The following is a 21806-nucleotide window of genomic DNA, read 5'->3' as shown; positions in this document are numbered from 1 at the left end:
CTCTAAATGTATCTATTTCCCTATCTATGAAAAGTGAAAATTTGAATATTCAGTTAGAAACTCAACTGGATTTAATTCTTCAATTTAAAACCTATATTTTATAAGGTCATCATTTTTTTACTCTAAAAGTTTGAAAGTTTTCAAATCCTTATTTTATAGAGAAGTGGGCTGTTAATTTGATTTTTACATTTTTAATTTCCTGTGTCACCCTAAGTTTTCTGACATCTTCGAAGTTGAGCTTTAAAACAGTCTTGAAACTAAATGCTCAATACGTGGAGAAAAGCTCAGGGGTGAGGCTACATGCAGAGTACTGTAGTTGCTCCTAAAACTAACCTTGGGGAAGGTCTGAGATTAGAGCCACATGCTGCTCTCACAGAGAATTTCTTGATTGAAGCAAGTGAGTTCCCATCAATATTGGTCAGCTTGTAACTTCAAAGCAGAAGACACTGTATGCACTAAAACTCATGTGCTGCTATTGATGCAAAGTTCTCAAGCTTGGAATTGGCTCATGGCTGGCAAATTTAAGTTCAATGGCTGAGAGGAAGTACATAGCTGCTTTCCAAATGAATACAGACTACTCTCTCTCCACATTTTGCTAATGTATGCATCATCTTAGGCTGCTCTAAATGTATCTATTTCCCTATCTATGAAAAGTGAAAATTTTAATATTCAGTTAGAAACTCAACGGATTTAATTCTTCAATTTAAAACCTATATTTTATAAGGTCATCATTTTTTTACTCTAAAAGTTTGAAAGTTTTCAAATCTTTATTTTATAGAGATGTGGGCTGTTAATTTGATTTTTAAATTTTTAATTTCCAATGTCACTCTAAGTTTTCTGACATCTTCGAAGATGAGCTTTAAAACAGTCTTGAAACTAAATGCTCAATATGTGGAGAGAAGCTCAGTTGTGAGGCTACAAGCAGAGTACTGTAGTTGCTCCTAAAACTAACCTTGGGGAAGGTCTGAGATTAGAGCCACATGCTGCTCTCACAGAGCATTTCTTGACTGAAGCAAGTGAGTTCCCATCAATATTGGTCAGCTTGTAACTTCAAAGCAGAAGACACTATGCATTAAAACTCATGTGCTGCTATTGATGCAAAGTTCTCAAGCTTGGAATTGGCTCATGGCTGGCAAATTTAAGTTCAATGGCTGAGAGGAAGTACATAGCTGCCTTCCAAATCAATTCAGACTACGCTCTCTCCACATTTTGCTAATGTATGCATCATCTTAGGCTGCTCTAAATGTATCTATTTCCCTATCTATGAAAAGTGAAAATTTTAATATTCAGTTAGAAACTCAACGGATTTAATTCTTCAATTTAAAACCTATATTTTATAAGGTCATCATTTTTTTACTCTAAAAGTTTGAAAGTTTTCAAATCTTTATTTTATAGAGATGTGGGCTGATAATTTGATTTTTAAATTTTTAATTTCCAATGTCACTCTAAGTTTTCTGACATCTTCGAAGATGAGCTTTAAAACAGTCTTGAAACTAAATGCTCAATATGTGGAGAGAAGCTCAGTGGTGAGGCTACATGCAGAGTACTGTAGTTGCTCCTAAAACTAACCTTGGGGAAGGTCTGAGATTAGAGCCACATGCTGCTCTCACAGAGCATTTCTTGACTGAAGCAAGTGAGTTCCCATCAATATTGGTCAGCTTGTAACTTCAAAGCAGAAGACACTGTATGCATTAAAACTCATGTGCTGCTATTGATGCAAAGTTCTCAAGCTTGGAATTGGCTCATGGCTGGCAAATTTAAGTTCAATGGCTGAGAGGAAGTACATAGCTGCTTTCCAACTCAATTCAGACTACTCTCTCTCCACATTTTGCTAATGTATGCATCATCTTAGGCTGCTCTAAATGTATCTATTTCCCTATCTATGAAAAGTGAAAATTTTAATATTCAGTTAGAAACTCAACGGATTTAATTCTTCAATTTAAAACCTATATTTTATAAGGTCATCATTTTTTTACTCTAAAAGTTTGAAAGTTTTCAAATCTTTATTTTATAGAGATGTGGGCTGTTAATTTGATTTTTACATTATTAATTTCCTGTGTCACTCTAAGTTTTCTGACATCTTCGAAGTTGAGCTTTAAAACAGTCTTGAAACTAAATGCTCAAAATGTGGAGAGAAGCTCAGTGGTGAGGCTACATGCAGAGTACTGTAGTTGCTCCTAAAACTAACCTTGGGGAAGGTCTGAGATTAGAGCCACATGCTGCTCTCACAGAGCATTTCTTGACTGAAGCAAGTGAGTTCCCATCAAAATTGGTCAGCTTGTAACTTCAAAGCAGAAGACACTGTATGCACTAAAACTCATGTGCTGCTATTGATGCAAAGTTCTCAAGCTTGGAATTGGCTTATGGCTGGCAAATTTAAGTTCAATGGCTGAGAAGAAGTACATAGCTGCTTTCCAACTCAATTCAGACTACTCTCTCTCCACATTTTGCTAATGTATGCATCATCTTAGGCTGCTCTAAATGTATCTATTTCCCTATCTATGAAAAGTGAAAATTTTAATATTCAGTTAGAAACTCAACGGATTTAATTCTTCAATTTAAAACCTATATTTTATAAGGTCATCATTTTTTTACTCTAAAAGTTTGAAAGTTTTCAAATCTTTATTTTATAGAGATGTGGGCTGTTAATTTGATTTTTACATTATTAATTTCCTGTGTCACTCTAAGTTTTCTGACATCTTCGAAGTTGAGCTTTAAAACAGTCTTGAAACTAAATGTTCAAAATGTGGAGAGAAGCTCAGTGGTGAGGCTACATGCAGAGTACTGTAGTTGCTCCTAAAACTAACCTTGGGGAAGGTCTGAGATTAGAGCCACATGCTGCTCTCACAGAGCATTTCTTGACTGAAGCAAGTGAGTTCCCATCAAAATTGGTCAGCTTGTAACTTCAAAGCAGAAGACACTGTATGCACTAAAACTCATGTGCTGCTATTGATGCAAAGTTCTCAAGCTTGGAATTGGCTTATGGCTGGCAAATTTAAGTTCAATGGCTGAGAAGAAGTACATAGCTGCTTTCCAACTCAATTCAGACTACTCTCTCTCCACATTTTGCTAATGTATGCCTCATCTTAGGCTGCTCTAAATGTATCTATTTCCCTATCTATGAAAAGTGAAAATTTGAATATTCAGTTAGAAACTCAACTGGATTTAATACTTCAATTTAAAACCTATATTTTATAAGGTCATCATTTTTTTACTCTAAACGTTTGAAAGTTTTCAAATCCTTATTTTATAGAGATGTGGGCTGTTAATTTGATTTTTACATTTTTAATTTCCTGTGTCACCCTAAGTTTTCTGACATCTTCAAAATTGAGCTTTAAAACAGTCGTGAAACTAAATGCTCAATATGTGGAGAGAAGCTCAGGGGTGAGGCTACATGCAGAGTACTGTAGTTGCTCCTAAAACTAACCTTGGGGAAGGTCTGAGATTAGAGCCACATGCTGCTCTCACAGAGAATTTCTTGATTGAAGCAAGTGAGTTCCCATCAATATTGGTCAGCTTGTAACTTCAAAGCAGAAGACACTGTATGCACTAAAACTCATGTGCTGCTATTGATGCAAAGTTCTCAAGCTTGGAATTGGCTCATGGCTGGCAAATTTAAGTTCAATGGCTGAGATGAAGTACATAGCTGCTTTCCAAATCAATTCAGACTACTCTCTCTCCACATTTTGCTAATGTATGCATCATCTTAGGCTGCTCTAAATGTATCTATTTCCCTATATATGAAAAGTGAAAATTTTAATATTCAGTTAGAAACTCAACGGATTTAATTCTTCAATTTAAAACCTATATTTTATAAGGTCATCATTTTTTTACTCTAAAAGTTTGAAAGTTTTCAAATCTTTATTTTATAGAGATGTGGGCTGTTAATTTGATTTTTAAATTTTTAATTTCCAATGTCACTCTAAGTTTTCTGACATCTTCGAAGATGAGCTTTAAAACAGTCTTGAAACTAAATCCTCAATATGTGGAGAGAAGCTCAGTGGTGAGGCTACATGCAGAGTACTGTAGTTGCTTTTAAAACTAACCTTGGAGAAGGTCTGAGATTAGAGCCACATGCTGCTCTCACAGAGCATTTCTTGACTGAAGCAAGTGAGTTCCCATCAATATTGGTCAGCTTGTAACTTCAAAGCAGAAGACACTGTATGCACTAAAACTCATGTGCTGCTATTGATGCAAAGTTCTCAAGCTTGGAATTGGCTTATGGCTGGCAAATTTAAGTTCAATGGCTGAGAAGAAGTACATAGCTGCTTTCCAACTCAATTCAGACTACTCTCTCTCCACATTTTGCTAATGTATGCCTCATCTTAGGCTGCTCTAAATGTATCTATTTCCCTATCTATGAAAAGTGAAAATTTGAATATTCAGTTAGAAACTCAACTGGATTTAATACTTCAATTTAAAACCTATATTTTATAAGGTCATCATTTTTTTACTCTAAACGTTTGAAAGTTTTCAAATCCTTATTTTATAGAGATGTGGGCTGTTAATTTGAGTTTTACATTTTTAATTTCCTGTGTCACCCTAAGTTTTCTGACATCTTCAAAGTTGAGCTTTAAAACAGTCGTGAAACTAAATGCTCAATATGTGGAGAGAAGCTCAGTTGTGAGGCTACAAGCAGAGTACTGTAGTTGCTCCTAAAACTAACCTTGGGGAAGGTCTGAGATTAGAGCCACATGCTGCTCTCACAGAGCATTTCTTGACTGAAGCAAGTGAGTTCCCATCAATATTGGTCAGCTTGTAGCTTCAAAGCAGAAGACACTATGCATTAAAACTCATGTGCTGCTATTGATGCAAAGTTCTCAAGCTTGGAATTTGCTCATGGCTGTCAAATTTAAGTTCAATGGCTGAGAGGAAGTACATAGCTGCTTTCCAACTCAATTCAGACTACTCTCTCTCCACATTTTGCTAATGTATGCATCATCTTAGGCTGCTCTAAATGTATCTATTTCCCTATCTATGAAAATTGAAAATTTTAATATTCAGTTAGAAACTCAACGGATTTAATTCTTCAATTTAAAACCTATATTTTATAAGGTCATCATTTTTTTACTCTAAAAGTTTGAAAGTTTTCAAATCTTTATTTTATAGAGATGTGGGCTGTTAATTTGATTTTTACATTTTTAATTTCCTGTGTCACTCTAAGTTTTCTGACATCTTCGAAGTTGAGCTTTAAAACAGTCTTGAAACTAAATGCTCAAAATGTGGAGAGAAGCTCAGTGGTGAGGCTACATGCAGAGTACTGTAGTTGCTCCTAAAACTAACCTTGGGGAAGGTCTGAGATTAGAGCCACATGCTGCTCTCACAGAGCATTTCTTGACTGAAGCAAGTGAGTTCCCATCAAAATTGGTCAGCTTGTAACTTCAAAGCAGAAGACACTGTATGCACTAAAACTCATGTGCTGCTATTGATGCAAAGTTCTCAAGCTTGGAATTGGCTCATGGCTGGCAAATTTAAGTTCAATGGCTGAGAGGAAGTACATAGCTGCTTTCCAAATGAATACAGACTACTCTCTCTCCACATTTTGCTAATGTATGCCTCATCTTAGGCTGCTCTAAATGTATCTATTTCCCTATCTATGAAAAGTGAAAATTTGAATATTCAGTTAGAAACTCAACTGGATTTAATTCTTCAATTTAAAACCTATATTTTATAAGGTCATCATTTTTTTACTCTAAAAGTTTGAAAGTTTTCAAATCCTTATTTTATAGAGAAGTGGGCTGTTAATTTGATTTTTACATTTTTAATTTCCTGTGTCACCCTAAGTTTTCTGACATCTTCGAAGTTGAGCTTTAAAACAGTCTTGAAACTAAATGCTCAATATGTGGAGAGAAGCTCAGGGGTGAGGATACATGCAGAGTACTGTAGTTGCTCCTAAAACTAACCTTGGGGAAGGTCTGAGATTAGAGCCACATGCTGCTCTCACAGAGAATTTCTTGATTGAAGCAAGTGAGTTCCCATCAATATTGGTCAGCTTGTAACTTCAAAGCAGAAGACACTGTATGCACTAAAACTCATGTGCTGCTATTGATGCAAAGTTCTCAAGCTTGGAATTGGCTCATGGCTGGCAAATTTAAGTTCAATGGCTGAGAGGAAGTACATAGCTGCTTTCCAAATCAATTCAGACTACTCTCTCTCCACATTTTGCTAATGTATGCATCATCTTAGGCTGCTCTAAATGTATCTATTTCCCTATCTATGAAAAGTGAAAATTTTAATATTCAGTTAGAAACTCAACGGATTTAATTCTTCAATTTAAAACCTATATTTTATAAGGTCATCATTTTTTTACTCTAAAAGTTTGAAAGTTTTCAAATCTTTATTTTATAGAGATGTGGGCTGTTAATTTGATTTTTAAATTTTTAATTTCCAATGTCACTCTAAGTTTTCTGACATCTTCGAAGATGAGCTTTAAAACAGTCTTGAAACTAAATGCTCAATATGTGGAGAGAAGCTCAGTGGTGAGGCTACATGCAGAGTACTGTAGTTGCTCCTAAAACTAACCTTGGGGAAGGTCTGAGATTAGAGCCACATGCTGCTCTCACAGAGCTTTTCTTGACTGAAGCAAGTGAGTTCCCATCAATATTGGTCAGCTTGTAACTTCAAAGCAGAAGACACTGTATGCATTAAAACTCATGTGCTGCTATTGATGCAAAGTTCTCAAGCTTGGAATTGGCTCATGGCTGGCAAATTTAAGTTCAATGGCTGAGAGGAAGTACATAGCTGCTTTCCAACTCAATTCAGACTACTCTCTCTCCACATTTTGCTAATGTATGCATCATCTTAGGCTGCTCTAAATGTATCTATTTCCCTATCTATGAAAAGTGAAAATTTTAATATTCAGTTAGAAACTCAACGGATTTAATTCTTCAATTTAAAACCTATATTTTATAAGGTCATCATTTTTTTACTCTAAAAGTTTGAAAGTTTTCAAATCTTTATTTTATAGAGATGTGGGCTGTTAATTTGATTTTTACATTATTAATTTCCTGTGTCACTCTAAGTTTTCTGACATCTTCGAAGTTGAGCTTTAAAACAGTCTTGAAACTAAATGCTCAAAATGTGGAGAGAAGCTCAGTGGTGAGGCTACATGCAGAGTACTGTAGTTGCTCCTAAAACTAACCTTGGGGAAGGTCTGAGATTAGAGCCACATGCTGCTCTCACAGAGCATTTCTTGACTGAAGCAAGTGAGTTCCCATCAAAATTGGTCAGCTTGTAACTTCAAAGCAGAAGACACTGTATGCACTAAAACTCATGTGCTGCTATTGATGCAAAGTTCTCAAGCTTGGAATTGGCTTATGGCTGGCAAATTTAAGTTCAATGGCTGAGAGGAAGTACATAGCTGCTTTCCAACTCAATTCAGACTACTCTATCTCCACATTTTGCTAATGTATGCCTCATCTTAGGCTGCTCTAAATGTATCTATTTCCCTATCTATGAAAAGTGAAAATTTGAGTATTCAGTTAGAAACTCAACGGATTTAATTCTTCAATTTAAAACCTATATTTTATAAGGTCATCATTTTTTTACTCTAAAAGTTTGAAAGTTTTCAAATCTTTATTTTATAGAGATGTGGGCTGTTAATTTGATTTTTAAATTTTTAATTTCCAATGTCACTCTAAGTTTTCTGACATCTTCGAAGATGAGCTTTAAAACAGTCTTGAAACTAAATGCTCAATATGTGGAGAGAAGCTCAGTGGTGAGGCTACATGCAGAGTACTGTAGTTGCTCCTAAAACTAACCTTGGGGAAGGTCTGAGATTAGAGCCACATGCTGCTCTCACAGAGAATTTCTTGATTGAAGCAAGTGAGTTCCCATCAATATTGGTCAGCTTGTAACTTCAAAGCAGAAGACACTGTATGCACTAAAACTCATGTGCTGCTATTGATGCAAAGTTCTCAAGCTTGGAATTGGCTCATGGCTGGCAAATTTAAGTTCAATGGCTGAGAGGAAGTACATAGCTGCTTTCCAACTCAATTCAGACTACTCTCTCTCCACATTTTGCTAATGTATGCCTCATCTTAGGCTGCTCTAAATATATCTATTTCCCTATCTATGAAAAGTGAAAATTTGAATATTCAGTTAGAGACTCAACTGGATTTAATTCTTCAATTTAAAACCTATATTTTATAAGGTCATCATTTTTTTACTCTAAAAGTTTGAAAGTTTTAAAATCCTTATTTTATAGAGAAGTGGGCTGTTAATTTGATTTTTAAATTTTTAATTTCCTGTGTCACCCTAAGTTTTCTGACATCTTCAAAGTTGAGCTTTAAAACAGTCTTGAAACTAAATGCTCAATATGTGGAGAGAAGCTCAGGGGTGAGGCTACATGCAGAGTACTGTAGTTGCTCCTAAAACTAACCTTGGGGAGGGTCTGAGATTAGAGCCACATGCTGCTCTCACAGAGCATTTCTTGACAGAAGCAAGTGAGTTCCCATCAATATTGGTGAGCTTGTAACTTCAAAGCAGAAGACACTGTATGCACTAAAACTCATATGCTGCTATTGATGCAAAGTTCTCAAGCTTGGAATTGGCTCATGGCTGGCAAATTTAAGTTCAATGGCTGAGAGGAAGTACATAGCTGCTTTCCAAATCAATTCAGACTACTCTCTCTCCACATTTTGCTAATGTATGCATCATCTTAGGCTGCTCTAAATGTATCTATTTCCCTATCTATGAAAAGTGAAAATTTTAATATTCAGTTAGAAACTCAATGGGTTTAATTCTTCAATTTAAAACCTATATTTTATAAGGTCATCATTTTTTTACTCTAAAAGTTTGAAAGTTTTCAAATCTTTATTTTATAGCGATGTGGGCTGTTAATTTGATTTTTAAACTTTTAATTTCCTATGTCACTCTAAGTTTTCTGACATCTTCGAAGATGAGCTTTAAAACAGTCTTGAAACTAAATGCTCAATATGTGGAGAGAAGCTCAGTTGTGAGGCTACATGCAGAGCACTGTAGTTGCTCCTAAAACTAACCTTGGGGAAGGTCTGAGATTAGAGCCACATGCTGCTCTCACAGAGCATTTCTTGACTGAAGCAAGTGAGTTCCCATCAATATTGGTCAGCTTGTAACTTCAAAGCAGAAGACACTGTATGCACTAAAACTCATGTGCTGCTATTGATGCAAAGTTCTCAAGCTTGGAATTGGCTCATGGCTTGCAAATTTAAGTTCAATGGCTGAGAGGAAGTACATAGCTGCTTTCCAACTCAATTCAGACTACTCTCTCTCCACATTTTGCTAATGTATGCATCATCTTAGACTGCTCTAAATGTATCTAATTCCCTATCTATGAAAAGTGAAAATTTTATTATTCAGTTAGAAACTCAACTGGATTTAATTCTTCAATTTAAAACCTATATTTTATAAGGTCATCATTTTTTTACTCTAAAAGTTTGAAAGTTTTCAAATCCTTATTTTATAGAGAAGTGGGCTGTTAATTTGATTTTTACATTTTTAATTTCCTGTGTCACCCTAAGGTTTCTGACATCTTCGAAGTTGAGCTTTAAAACAGTCTTGAAACTAAATGCTCAATATGTGGAGAGAAGCTCAGGGGTGAGGCTACATGCAGAGTACTGTAGTTGCTCCTAAAACTAACCTTGGGGAAGGTCTGAGATTAGAGCCACATGCTGCTCTCACAGAGAATTTCTTGATTGAAGCAAGTGAGTTCCCATCAATATTGGTCAGCTTGTAACTTCAAAGCAGAAGACACTGTATGCACTAAAACTCATGTGCTGCTATTGATGCAAAGTTCTCAAGCTTGGAATTGGCTCATGGCTGGCAAATTTAAGTTCAATGGCTGAGAGGAAGTACATAGCTGCTTTCCAAATCAATTCAGACTACTCTCTCTCCACATTTTGCTAATGTATGCATCATCTTAGACTGCTCTAAATGTATCTATTTCCCTATCTATGAAAAGTGAAAATTTTAATATTCAGTTAGAAACTCAACGGATTTAATTCTTCAATTTAAAACCTATATTTTATAAGGTCATCATTTTTTTACTCTAAAAGTTTGAAAGTTTTCAAATCTTTATTTTATAGAGATGTGGGCTGTTAATTTGATTTTTAAATTTTTAATTTCTAATGTCACTCTAAGTTTTCTGACATCTTCGAAGATGAGCTTTAAAACAGTCTTGAAACTAAATGCTCAATATGTGGAGAGAAGCTCAGTGGTGAGGCTACATGCAGAGTACTGTAGTTGCTCCTAAAACTAACCTTGGGGAAGGTCTGAGATTAGAGCCACATGCTGCTCTCACAGAGCATTTCTTGACTGAAGCAAGTGAGTTCCCATCAATATTGGTCAGCTTGTAACTTCAAAGCAGAAGACACTGTATGCACTAAAACTCATGTGCTGCTATTGATGCAAAGTTCTCAAGCTTGGAATTGGCTTATGGCTGGCAAATTTAAGTTCAATGGCTGAGAAGAAGTACATAGCTGCTTTCCAACTCAATTCAGACTACTCTCTCTCCACATTTTGCTAATGTATGCCTCATCTTAGGCTGCTCTAAATGTATCTATTTCCCTATCTATGAAAAGTGAAAATTTGAATATTCAGTTAGAAACTCAACTGGATTTAATACTTCAATTTAAAACCTATATTTTATAAGGTCATCATTTTTTTACTCTAAACGTTTGAAAGTTTTCAAATCCTTATTTTATAGAGATGTGGGCTGTTAATTTGATTTTTAAATTTTTAATTTGCCGTGTCACCCTAAGTTTTCTGACATCTTCAAAATTGAGCTTTAAAACAGTCGTGAAACTAAATGCTCTATATGTGGAGAGAAGCTCAGTTGTGAGGCTACAAGCAGAGTACTGTAGTTGCTCCTAAAACTAACCTTGGGGAAGGTCTGAGATTAGAGCCACATGCTGCTCTCACAGAGCATTTCTTGACTGAAGCAAGTGAGTTCCCATCAATATTGGTCAGCTTGTAACTTCAAAGCAGAAGACACTATGCATTAAAACTCATGTGCTGCTATTGATGCAAAGTTCTCAAGCTTGGAATTGGCTCATGGCTGGCAAATTTAAGTTCAATGGCTGAGAGGAAGTACATAGCTGCTTTCCAACTCAATTCAGACTACTCTCTCTCCACATTTTGCTAATGTATGCATCATCTTAGGCTGCTCTAAATGTATCTATTTCCCTATCTATGAAAAGTTAAAATTTTAATATTCAGTTAGAAACTCAACGGATTTAATTCTTCAATTCAAAACCTATATTTTATAAGGTCATCTTTTTTTGCTCTAAAAGTTTGAAAGTTTTCAAATCTTTATTTTATAGAGATGTGGGCTGTTAATTTGATTTTACATTTTTAATTTCCTGTGTCACCCAAAGTTTTCTGACATCTTCAAATTTGAGCTTTAAAACAGTCTTGAAACTAAATGCTCAAAATGTGGAGAGAAGCTCAGTGGTGAGGCTACATGCAGAGTACTGTAGTTGCTCCTAAAACTAACCTTGGGGAAGGTCTGAGATTAGAGCCACATGCTGCTCTCACAGAGCATTTCTTGACTGAAGCAAGTGAGTTCCCATCAAAATTGGTCAGCTTGTAACTTCAAAGCAGAAGACACTGTATGCACTAAAACTCATATGCTGCTATTGATGCAAAGTTCTCAAGCTTGGAATTGGCTCATGGCTGGCAAATTTAAGTTCAATGGCTGAGAGGAAGTACATAGCTGCTTTCCAACTCAATTCAGACTACTCTCTCTCCACATTTTGCTAATGTATGACTCATCTTAGGCTGCTCTAAATGTATCTATTTCCCTATCTATAAAAAGTGAAAATTTGAATATTCAGTTAGAAACTCAACTGGATTTAATTCTTCAATTTAAAACCTATATTTTATAAGGTCATCATTTTTTTACTCTAAAAGTTTGAAAGTTTTCAAATCCTTATTTTATAGAGAAGTGGGCTGTTAATTTGATTTTTACATTTTTAATTTCCTGTGTCACCCAAAGTTTTCTGACATCTTCAAAGTTGAGCTTTAAAACAGTCTTGAAACTAAATGCTCAATATGTGGAGAGAAGCTCAGGGGTGAGGCTACATGCAGAGTACTGTAGTTGCTCCTAAAACTAACCTTGGGGAGGGTCTGAGATTAGAGCCACATGCTGCTCTCACAGAGCATTTCTTGACTGAAGCAAGTGAGTTCCCATCAATATTGGTCAGCTTGTAACTTCAAAGCAGAAGACACTGTATGCACTAAAACTCATGTGCTGCTATTGATGCAAAGTTCTCAAGCTTGGAATTGGCTCATGGCTGGCAAATTTAAGTTCAATGGCTGAGAGGAAGTACATAGCTGCTTTCCAAATCAATTCAGACTACTCTCTCTCCACATTTTGCTAATGTATGCCTCATCTAAGGCTGCTCTAAATGTATCTATTTCCCTATCTATGAAAAGTGAAAATTTTAATATTCAGTTAGAAACTCAACGGATTTAATTCTTGAATTTAAAACCTATATTTTATAAGGTCATCATTTTTTTACTCTAAAAGTTTGAAAGTTTTCAAATCTTTATTTTATAGAGATGTGGGCTGTTAATTTGATTTTTAAACTTTTAATTTCCTATGTCACTCTAAGTTTTCTGACATCTTCGAAGATGAGCTTTAAAACAGTCTTGAAACTAAATGCTCAATATGTGGAGAGAAGCTCAGTGGTGAGGCTACATGCAGAGTACTGTAGTTGCTCCTAAAACTAACCTTGGGGAAGGTCTGAGATTAGAGCCACATGCTGCTCTCACAGAGCATTTCTTGACTGAAGCAAGTGAGTTCCCATCAATATTGGTCAGCTTGTAACTTCAAAGCAGAAGACACTATGCATTAAAACTCATGTGCTGCTATTGATGCAAAGTTCTCAAGCTTGGAATTGGCTCATGGCTGGCAAATTTAAGTTCAATGGCTGAGAGGAAGTACATAGCTGCTTTCCAACTCAATTCAGACTACTCTCTCTCCACATTTTGCTAATGTATGCATCATCTTAGGCTGCTCTAAATGTATCTATTTCCCTATCTATGAAAAGTGAAAATTTTAATATTCAGTTAGAAACTCAATGGATTTAATTCTTCAATTTAAAACCTATATTTTATTAGGTCATCATTTTTTTACTCTAAAAGTTTGAAAGTTTTCAAATCTTTATTTTATAGAGATGTGGGCTGTTAATTTGATTTTTACATTTTTAATTTCCTGTGTCACTCTAAGTTTTCTGACATCTTCGAAGTTGAGCTTTAAAACAGTCTTGAAACTAAATGCTCAAAATGTGGAGAGAAGCTCAGTGGTGAGGCTACATGCAGAGTACTGTAGTTGCTCCTAAAACTAACCTTGGGGAAGGTCTGAGATTAGAGCCACATGCTGCTCTCACAGAGCATTTCTTGACTGAAGCAAGTGAGTTCCCATCAATATTGGTCAGCTTGTAACTTCAAAGCAGAAGACACTGTATGCACTAAAACTCATGTGCTGCTATTGATGCAAAGTTCTCAAGCTTGGAATTGGCTTATGGCTGGCAAATTTAAGTTCAATGGCTGAGAGGAAGTACATAGCTGCTTTCCAACTCAATTCAGACTACTCTCTCTCCACATTTTGCTAATGTATGCCTCATCTTAGGCTGCTCTAAATGTATCTATTTCCCTATCTATGAAAAGTGAAAATTTGAGTATTCAGTTAGAAACTCAACGGATTTAATTCTTCAATTTAAAACCTATATTTTATAAGGTCATCATTTTTTAACTCTAAAAGTTTGAAAGTTTTCAAATCTTTATTTTATAGAGATGTGGGCTGTTAATTTCATTTTTACATTTTTAATTTCCAATGTCACTCTAAGTTTTCTGACATCTTCGAAGATGAGCTTTAAAACAGTCTTGAAACTAAATGCTCAATATGTGGAGAGAAGCTCAGTGGTGAGGCTACATGCAGAGTACTGTAGTTGCTCCTAAAACTAACCTTGGGGAAGGTCTGAGATTAGAGCCACATGCTGCTCTCACAGAGCATTTCTTGACTGAAGCAAGTGAGTTCCCATCAATATTGGTCAGCTTGTAACTTCAAAGCAGAAGACACTGTATGCACTAAAACTCATGTGCTGCTATTGATGCAAAGTTCTCAAGCTTGGAATTGGCTCATGGCTGGCAAATTTAAGTTCAATGGCTGAGAGGAAGTACATAGCTGCTTTCCAAATCAATTCAGACTACTCTCTCTCCACATTTTGCTAATGTATGCCTCATCTTAGGCTGCTCTAAATGTATCTATTTCCCTATCTATGAAAAGTGAAAATTTTAATATTCAGTTAGAAACTCAACGGATTTAATTCTTCAATTTAAAACCTATATTTTATAAGGTCATCATTTTTTTACTCTAAAAGTTTGAAAGTTTTCAAATCTTTATTTTATAGAGATGTGGGCTGTTAATTTGATTTTTAAACTTTTAATTTCCTATGTCACTCTAAGTTTTCTGACATCTTCGAAGATGAGCTTTAAAACAGTCTTGAAACTAAATGCTCAATATGTGGAGAGAAGCTCAGTGGTGAGGCTACATGCAGAGCACTGTAGTTGCTCCTAAAACTAACCTTGGGGAAGGTCTGAGATTAGAGCCACATGCTGCTCTCACAGAGCATTTCTTGACTGAAGCAAGAGAGTTCCCATCAATATTGGTCAGCTTGTAACTTCAAAGCAGAAGACACTGTATGCACTAAAACTCATGTGCTGCTATTGATGCAAAGTTCTCAAGCTTGGAATTGGCTCATGGCTTGCAAATTTAAGTTCAATGGCTGAGAGGAAGTACATAGCTGCTTTCCAACTCAATTCAGACTACTCTCTCTCCACATTTTGCTAATGTATGCATCATCTTAGGCTGCTCTAAATGTATCTAATTCCCTATCTATGAAAAGTGAAAATTTTATTATTCAGTTAGAAACTCAACGGATTTAATTCTTCAATTTAAAACCTATATTTTATAAGGTCATCATTTTTTTATTCTAAAAGTTTGAGAGTTTTCAAATCTTTATTTTATAGAGATGTGGGCTGTTAATTTGATTTTTAAATTTTTAATTTCCTGTGTCACTCTAGGTTTTCTGACATCTTCGAAGTTGAGCTTTAAAACAGTCTTGAAACTAAATGCTCAAAATGTGGAGAGAAGCTCAGTGGTGAGGCTACATGCAGAGTACTGTAGTTGCTCCTAAAACTAACCTTGGGGAAGGTCTGAGATTAGAGCCACATGCTGCTCTCACAGAGCATTTCTTGACTGAAGCAAGTGAGTTCCCATCAATATTGGTCAGCTTGTAACTTCAAAGCAGAAGACACTGTATGCACTAAAACTCATGTGCTGCTATTGATGCAAAGTTCTCAAGCTTGGAATTGGCTCATGGCTGGCAAATTTAAGTTCAATGGCTGAGAGGAAGTACATAGCTGCTTTCCAACTCAATTCAGACTACTCTCTCTCCACATTTTGCTAATGTATGCCTCATCTTAGGCTGCTCTAAATGTATCTATTTCCCTATCTATGAAAAGTGAAAATTTGAATATTCAGTTAGAAACTCAACTGGATTTAATTCTTCAATTTAAAACCTATATTTTATAAGGTCATCATTTTTTTACTCTAAAAGTTTGAAAGTTTTCAAATCCTTATTTTATAGAGAAGTGGGCTGTTAATTTGATTTTTACATTTTTAATTTCCTGTGTCACCCTAAGGTTTCTGACATCTTCGAAGTTGAGCTTTCAAACAGTCTTGAAACTAAATGCTCAATATGTGGAGAGAAGCTCAGGGGTGAGGCTACATGCAGAGTACTGTAGTTGCTCCTAAAACTAACCTTGGGGAAGGTCTGAGATTAGAGCCACATGCTGCTCTCACAGAGAATTTCTTGATTGAAGCAAGTGAGTTCCCATCAATATTGGTCAGCTTGTAACTTCAAAGCAGAAGACACTGTATGCACTAAAACTCATGTGCTGCTATTGATGCAAAGTTCTCAAGCTTGGAATTGGCTCATGGCTGGCAAATTTAAGTTCAATGGCTGAGAGGAAGTACATAGCTGCTTTCCAAATCAATTCAGACTACTCTCTCTCCACATTTTGCTAATGTATGCATCATCTTAGGCTGCTCTAAATGTATCTATTTCCCTATCTATGAAAAGTGAAAATTTTAATATTCAGTTAGAAACTCAACGGATTTAATTCTTGAATTTAAAACCTATATTTTATAAGGTCATCATTTTTTTACTCTAAAAGTTTGAAAGTTTTCAAATCTTTATTTTATAGAGATGTGGGCTGTTAATTTGATTTTTAAATTTTTAATTTCCAATGTCACTCTAAGTTTTCTGACATCTTCGAAGATGAGCTTTAAAACAGTCTTGAAACTAAATGCTCAATATGTGGAGAGAAGCTCAGTGGTGAGGCTACATGCAGAGTACTGTAGTTGCTCCTAAAACTAACCTTGGGGAAGGTCTGAGATTAGAGCCACATGCTGCTCTCACAGAGCATTTCTTGACTGAAGCAAGTGAGTTCCCATCAATATTGGTCAGCTTGTAACTTCAAAGCAGAAGACACTGTATGCACTAAAACTCATGTGCTGCTATTGATGCAAAGTTCTCAAGCTTGGAATTGGCTTATGGCTGGCAAATTTAAGTTCAATGGCTGAGAAGAAGTACATAGCTGCTTTCCAACTCAATTCAGGCTACTCTCTCTCCACATTTTGCTAATGTATGCCTCATCTTAGGCTGCTCTAAATGTATCTATTTCCCTATCTATGAAAAGTGAAAATTTGAATATTCAGTTAGAAACTCAACTGGATTTAATACTTCAATTTAAAACCTATATTTTATAAGGTCATCATTTTTTTACTCTAAACGTTTGAAAGTTTTCAAATCCTTATTTTATAGAGATGTGGGCTGTTAATTTGATTTTTACATTTTTAATTTCCCGTGTCACCCTAAGTTTTCTGATATCTTCAAAATTGAGCTTTAAAACAGTCGTGAAACTAAATGCTCTATATGTTGAGAGAAGCTCAGTTGTGAGGCTACAAGCAGAGTACTGTAGTTGCTCCTAAATCTAACCTTGGGGAAGGTCTGAGATTAGAGCCACATGCTGCTCTCACAGAGCATTTCTTGACTGAAGCAAGTGAGTTCCCATCAATATTGGTCAGCTTGTAACTTCAAAGCAGAAGACACTATGCATTAAAACTCATGTGCTGCTATTGATGCAAAGTTCTCAAGCTTGGAATTGGCTCATGGCTGGCAAATTTAAGTTCAATGGCTGAGAGGAAGTACATAGCTGCTTTCCAACTCAATTCAGACTACTCTCTCTCCACATTTTGCTAATGTATGCATCATCTTAGGCTGCTCTAAATGTATCTATTTCCCTATCTATGAAAAGTTAAAATTTTAATATTCAGTTAGAAACTCAACGGATCTAATTCTTCAATTTAAAACCTATATTTTATAAGGTCATCTTTTTTTACTCTAAAAGTTTGAAAGTTTTCAAATCTTTATTTTATAGAGATGTGGGCTGTTAATTTGATTTTTAAATTTTTAATTTCCTGTGTCACTCTAAGTTTTCTGACATCTTCGAAGTTGAGCTTTAAAACAGTCTTGAAACTAAATGCTCAAAATGTGGAGAGAAGCTCAGTGGTGAGGCTACATGCAGAGTACTGTAGTTGCTCCTAAAACTAACCTTGGGGAAGGTCTGAGATTAGAGCCACATGCTGCTCTCACAGAGCATTTCTTGACTGAAGCAAGTGAGTTCCCATCAAAATTGGTCAGCTTGTAACTTCAAAGCAGAAGACACTGTATGCACTAAAACTCATATGCTGCTATTGATGCAAAGTTCTCAAGCTTGGAATTGGCTCATGGCTGGCAAATTTAAGTTCAATGGCTGAGAGGAAGTACATAGCTGCTTTCCAACTCAATTCAGACTACTCTCTCTCCACATTTTGCTAATGTATGCCTCATTTATGGCTGCTCTAAATGTATCTATTTCCCTATCTATAAAAAGTGAAAATTTGAATATTCAGTTAGAAACTCAACTGGATTTAATTCTTCAATTTAAAACCTATATTTTATAAGGTCATCATTTTTTTACTCTAAAAGTTTGAAAGTTTTCAAATCCTTATTTTATAGAGAAGTGGGCTGTTAATTTGATTTTTACATTTTTAATTTCCTGTGTCACCCAAAGTTTTCTGACATCTTCAAAGTTGAGCTTTAAAACAGTCTTGAAACTAAATGCTCAATATGTGGAGAGAAGCTCAGGGGTGAGGCTACATGCAGAGTACTGTAGTTGCTCCTAAAACTAACCTTGGGGAGGGTCTGAGATTAGAGCCACATGCTGCTCTCACAGAGCATTTCTTGACTGAAGCAAGTGAGTTCCCATCAATATTGGTCAGCTTGTAACTTCAAAGCAGAAGACACTGTATGCACTAAAACTCATGTGCTGCTATTGATGCAAAGTTCTCAAGCTTGGAATTGGCTCATGGCTGGCAAATTTAAGTTCAATGGCTGAGAGGAAGTACATAGCTGCTTTCCAAATCAATTCAGACTACTCTCTCTCCACATTTTGCTAATGTATGCCTCATCTTAGGCTGCTCTAAATGTATCTATTTCCCTATCTATGAAAAGTGAAAATTTTAATATTCAGTTAGAAACTCAACGGATTTAATTCTTCAATTTAAAACCTATATTTTATAAGGTCATCATTTTTTTACTCTAAAAGTTTGAAAGTTTTCAAATCTTTATTTTATAGAGATGTGGGCTGTTAATTTGATTTTTAAACTTTTAATTTCCTATGTCACTCTAAGTTTTCTGACATCTTCGAAGATGAGCTTTAAAACAGTCTTGAAACTAAATGCTCAATATGTGGAGAGAAACTCAGTGGTGAGGCTACATGCAGCGTACTGTAGTTGCTCCTAAAACTAACCTTGGGGTAGGTCTGAGATTAGAGCCACATGCTGCTCTCACAGAGCATTTCTTGACTGAAGCAAGTGAGTTCCCATCAATATTGGTCAGCTTGTAACTTCAAAGCAGAAGACACTGTATGCACTAAAACTCATGTGCTGCTATTGATGCAAAGTTCTCAAGCTTGGAATTGGCTCATGGCTGGCAAATTTAAGTTCAATGGCTGAGAGGAAGTACATAGCTGCTTTCCAACTCAATTCAGACTACTCTCTCTCCACATTTTGCTAATGTATGCCTCATTTATGGCTGCTCTAAATGTATCTATTTCCCTATCTATGAAAAGTGAAAATTTGAATATTCAGTTAGAAACTCAACTGGATTTAATTCTTCAATTTAAAACCTATATTTTATAAGGTCATCATTTTTTTACTCTAAAAGTTTGAAAGTTTTCAAATCCTTATTTTATAGAGATGTGGGCTGTTAATTTGATTTTTACATTTTTAATTTCCTGTGTCACCCAAAGTTTTCTGACATCTTCAAAGTTGAGCTTTAAAACAGTCTTGAAGCTAAAAGCTCAATATGTGGAGAGAAGCTCTGTTGTGAGGCTACATGCAGAGTACTGTAGTTGCTCCTAAAACTAATCTTGGGGAAGGTCTGAGATTAGAGCCACATGCTGCTCTCACAGAGCATTTCTTGACTGAAGCAAGTGAGTTCCCATCAATATTGGTCAGCTTGTAACTTCAAAGCAGAAGACACTATGCATTAAAACTCATGTGCTGCTATTGATGCAAAGTTCTCAAGCTTGGAATTGGCTCATGGCTGGCAAATTTAAGTTCAATGGCTGAGAGGAAGTACATAGCTGCTTTCCAACTCAATTCAGACTACTCTCTCTCCACATTTTGCTAATGTATGCATCATCTTAGGCTGCTCTAAATGTATCTATTTCCCTATCTATGAAAAGTGAAAATTTTAATATTCAGTTAGAAACTCAACGGATTTAATTCTTCAATTTAAAACCTATATTTTATTAGGTCATCATTTTTTTACTCTAAAAGTTTGAAAGTTTTCAAATCTTTATTTTATAGAGATGTGGGCTGTTAATTTGATTTTTACATTTTTAATTTCCTGTGTCACTCTAAGTTTTCTGACATCTTCGAAGTTGAGCTTTAAAACAGTCTTGAAACTAAATGCTCAAAATGTGGAGAGAAGCTCAGTGGTGAGGCTACATGCAGAGTACTGTAGTTGCTCCTAAAACTAACCTTGGGGAAGGTCTGAGATTAGAGCCACATGCTGCTCTCACAGAGCATTTCTTGACTGAAGCAAGTGAGTTCCCATCAAAATTGGTCAGCTTGTAACTTCAAAGCAGAAGACACTGTATGCACTAAAACTCATGTGCTGCTATTGATGCAAAGTTCTCAAGCTTGGAATTGGCTTATGGCTGGCAAATTTAAGTTCAATGGCTGAGAGGAAGTACATAGCTGCTTTCCAACTCAATTCAGACTACTCTCTCTCCACATTTTGCTAATGTATGCCTCATCTTAGGCTGCTCTAAATGTATCTATTTCCCTATCTATGAAAAGTGAAAATTTGAGTATTCAGTTAGAAACTCAACGGATTTAATTCTTCAATTTAAAACCTATATTTTATAAGGTCATAATTTTTTTACTCTAAAAGTTTGAAAGTTTTCAAATCTTTATTTTATAGAGATGTGGGCTGTTAATTTGATTTTTACATTTTTAATTTCCAATGTCACTCTAAGTTTTCTGACATCTTCGAAGATGAGCTTTAAAACAGTCTTGAAACTAAATGCTCAATATGTGGAGAGAAGCTCAGTGGTGAGGCTACATGCAGAGTACTGTAGTTGCTCCTAAAACTAACCTTGGGGAAGGTCTGAGATTAGAGCCACATGCTGCTCTCACAGAGCATTTCTTGACTGAAGCAAGTGAGTTCCCATCAATATTGGTCAGCTTGTAACTTCAAAGCAGAAGACACTGTATGCACTAAAACTCATGTGCTGCTATTGATGCAAAGTTCTCAAGCTTGGAATTGGCTTATGGCTGGCAAATTTAAGTTCAATGGCTGATAAGAAGTACATAGCTGCTTTCCAACTCAATTCAGACTACTCTCTCTCCACATTTTGCTAATGTATGCCTCATCTTAGGCTGCTCTAAATGTATCTATTTCCCTATCTATGAAAAGTGAAAATTTGAGTATACAGTTAGAAACTCAACTGGATTTAATACTTCAATTTAAAACCTATATTTTATAAGGTCATCATTTTTTTACTCTAAACGTTTGAAAGTTTTCAAATCCTTATTTTATAGAGATGTGGGCTGTTAATTTGATTTTTACATTTTTAATTTCCTGTGTCACCCTAAGTTTTCTGACATCTTCAAAGTTGAGCTTTAAAACAGTCGTGAAACTAAATGCTCAATATGTGGAGAGAAGCTCAGTTGTGAGGCTACAAGCAAAGTACTGTAGTTGCTCCTAAAACTAACCTTGGGGAAGGTCTGAGATTAGAGCCACATGCTGCTCTCACAGAGCATTTCTTGACTGAAGCAAGTGAGTTCCCATCAATATTGGTCAGCTTGTAACTTCAAAGCAGAAGACACTATGCATTAAAACTCATGTGCTGCTATTGATGCAAAGTTCTCAAGCTTGGAATTGGCTCATGGCTGGCAAATTTAAGTTCAATGGCTGAGAGGAAGTACATAGCTGCTTTCCAACTCAATTCAGACTACTCTCTCTCCACATTTTGCTAATGTATGCATCATCTTAGGCTGCTCTAAATGTATCTATTTCCCTATCTATGAAAAGTGAAAATTTTAATATTCAGTTAGAAACTCAACGGATTTAATTCTTCAATTTAAAACCTATATTTTATAAGGTCATCATTTTTTTACTCTAAAAGTTTGAAAGTTTTCAAAT

At 35.6% G+C, this 21806-nt stretch overlaps 35 non-coding genes across 35 annotated transcripts; all 35 read left to right on the top strand.

Annotated features, from left to right (window-relative positions):
• The first annotated feature begins 274 nt into the window (after positions 1–274).
• On the top strand, positions 275–587 carry LOC148511024 (Nuclear RNase P). Its single transcript, XR_015868849.1, has one exon.
• Positions 588–893: 306 nt separating this feature from the next.
• On the top strand, positions 894–1204 carry LOC148511023 (Nuclear RNase P). Its single transcript, XR_015869339.1, has one exon.
• Positions 1205–1510: 306 nt separating this feature from the next.
• Positions 1511–1823, top strand: LOC148511022 (Nuclear RNase P). Its single transcript, XR_015868905.1, has one exon.
• Positions 1824–2129: 306 nt separating this feature from the next.
• On the top strand, positions 2130–2442 carry LOC148511021 (Nuclear RNase P). The gene has a single exon (XR_015869115.1).
• Positions 2443–2748: 306 nt separating this feature from the next.
• On the top strand, positions 2749–3061 carry LOC148511020 (Nuclear RNase P). Its single transcript, XR_015869114.1, has one exon.
• Positions 3062–3368: 307 nt separating this feature from the next.
• On the top strand, positions 3369–3681 carry LOC148511019 (Nuclear RNase P). The gene has a single exon (XR_015869357.1).
• Positions 3682–3987: 306 nt separating this feature from the next.
• LOC148511018 (Nuclear RNase P) lies at positions 3988–4300 on the top strand. The gene has a single exon (XR_015869345.1).
• Positions 4301–4607: 307 nt separating this feature from the next.
• LOC148511017 (Nuclear RNase P) lies at positions 4608–4918 on the top strand. Its single transcript, XR_015869101.1, has one exon.
• Positions 4919–5224: 306 nt separating this feature from the next.
• On the top strand, positions 5225–5537 carry LOC148511016 (Nuclear RNase P). The gene has a single exon (XR_015868791.1).
• A 307-nt stretch (positions 5538–5844) lies between these two features.
• On the top strand, positions 5845–6157 carry LOC148511015 (Nuclear RNase P). The gene has a single exon (XR_015869316.1).
• Positions 6158–6463: 306 nt separating this feature from the next.
• On the top strand, positions 6464–6776 carry LOC148511014 (Nuclear RNase P). The gene has a single exon (XR_015869019.1).
• Positions 6777–7082: 306 nt separating this feature from the next.
• Positions 7083–7395, top strand: LOC148511013 (Nuclear RNase P). The gene has a single exon (XR_015869264.1).
• Positions 7396–7701: 306 nt separating this feature from the next.
• On the top strand, positions 7702–8014 carry LOC148511012 (Nuclear RNase P). The gene has a single exon (XR_015869001.1).
• A 307-nt stretch (positions 8015–8321) lies between these two features.
• On the top strand, positions 8322–8634 carry LOC148511011 (Nuclear RNase P). Its single transcript, XR_015868768.1, has one exon.
• A 306-nt stretch (positions 8635–8940) lies between these two features.
• Positions 8941–9253, top strand: LOC148511010 (Nuclear RNase P). The gene has a single exon (XR_015869254.1).
• Positions 9254–9560: 307 nt separating this feature from the next.
• On the top strand, positions 9561–9873 carry LOC148511009 (Nuclear RNase P). Its single transcript, XR_015869288.1, has one exon.
• A 306-nt stretch (positions 9874–10179) lies between these two features.
• LOC148511008 (Nuclear RNase P) lies at positions 10180–10492 on the top strand. Its single transcript, XR_015869104.1, has one exon.
• A 307-nt stretch (positions 10493–10799) lies between these two features.
• Positions 10800–11110, top strand: LOC148511007 (Nuclear RNase P). The gene has a single exon (XR_015868966.1).
• A 304-nt stretch (positions 11111–11414) lies between these two features.
• On the top strand, positions 11415–11727 carry LOC148511006 (Nuclear RNase P). Its single transcript, XR_015868937.1, has one exon.
• A 307-nt stretch (positions 11728–12034) lies between these two features.
• LOC148511005 (Nuclear RNase P) lies at positions 12035–12347 on the top strand. The gene has a single exon (XR_015869366.1).
• A 306-nt stretch (positions 12348–12653) lies between these two features.
• On the top strand, positions 12654–12964 carry LOC148511004 (Nuclear RNase P). Its single transcript, XR_015868923.1, has one exon.
• A 306-nt stretch (positions 12965–13270) lies between these two features.
• Positions 13271–13583, top strand: LOC148511003 (Nuclear RNase P). The gene has a single exon (XR_015869002.1).
• Positions 13584–13889: 306 nt separating this feature from the next.
• On the top strand, positions 13890–14202 carry LOC148511002 (Nuclear RNase P). The gene has a single exon (XR_015869138.1).
• A 306-nt stretch (positions 14203–14508) lies between these two features.
• LOC148511001 (Nuclear RNase P) lies at positions 14509–14821 on the top strand. Its single transcript, XR_015869039.1, has one exon.
• A 306-nt stretch (positions 14822–15127) lies between these two features.
• LOC148511000 (Nuclear RNase P) lies at positions 15128–15440 on the top strand. Its single transcript, XR_015868772.1, has one exon.
• Positions 15441–15747: 307 nt separating this feature from the next.
• On the top strand, positions 15748–16060 carry LOC148510999 (Nuclear RNase P). The gene has a single exon (XR_015869286.1).
• A 306-nt stretch (positions 16061–16366) lies between these two features.
• Positions 16367–16679, top strand: LOC148510998 (Nuclear RNase P). Its single transcript, XR_015869294.1, has one exon.
• A 308-nt stretch (positions 16680–16987) lies between these two features.
• LOC148510997 (Nuclear RNase P) lies at positions 16988–17296 on the top strand. Its single transcript, XR_015869190.1, has one exon.
• Positions 17297–17602: 306 nt separating this feature from the next.
• On the top strand, positions 17603–17915 carry LOC148510996 (Nuclear RNase P). Its single transcript, XR_015868936.1, has one exon.
• A 307-nt stretch (positions 17916–18222) lies between these two features.
• On the top strand, positions 18223–18535 carry LOC148510995 (Nuclear RNase P). The gene has a single exon (XR_015869364.1).
• Positions 18536–18841: 306 nt separating this feature from the next.
• On the top strand, positions 18842–19154 carry LOC148510994 (Nuclear RNase P). Its single transcript, XR_015868771.1, has one exon.
• A 307-nt stretch (positions 19155–19461) lies between these two features.
• On the top strand, positions 19462–19772 carry LOC148510993 (Nuclear RNase P). The gene has a single exon (XR_015869136.1).
• Positions 19773–20078: 306 nt separating this feature from the next.
• Positions 20079–20391, top strand: LOC148510992 (Nuclear RNase P). The gene has a single exon (XR_015869030.1).
• A 306-nt stretch (positions 20392–20697) lies between these two features.
• Positions 20698–21010, top strand: LOC148510991 (Nuclear RNase P). Its single transcript, XR_015869247.1, has one exon.
• Positions 21011–21317: 307 nt separating this feature from the next.
• LOC148510990 (Nuclear RNase P) lies at positions 21318–21628 on the top strand. Its single transcript, XR_015869188.1, has one exon.
• The last annotated feature ends 178 nt before the right edge of the window (positions 21629–21806 follow it).

Source organism: Taudactylus pleione, unplaced genomic scaffold (assembly GCF_031769625.1).
Source record: "Taudactylus pleione unplaced genomic scaffold, aTauple2 ptg000311l, whole genome shotgun sequence".
Classification (NCBI taxonomy): domain Eukaryota; kingdom Metazoa; phylum Chordata; class Amphibia; order Anura; family Myobatrachidae; genus Taudactylus; species Taudactylus pleione.
This window is presented reverse-complemented; position numbering and strand designations above follow the sequence as displayed.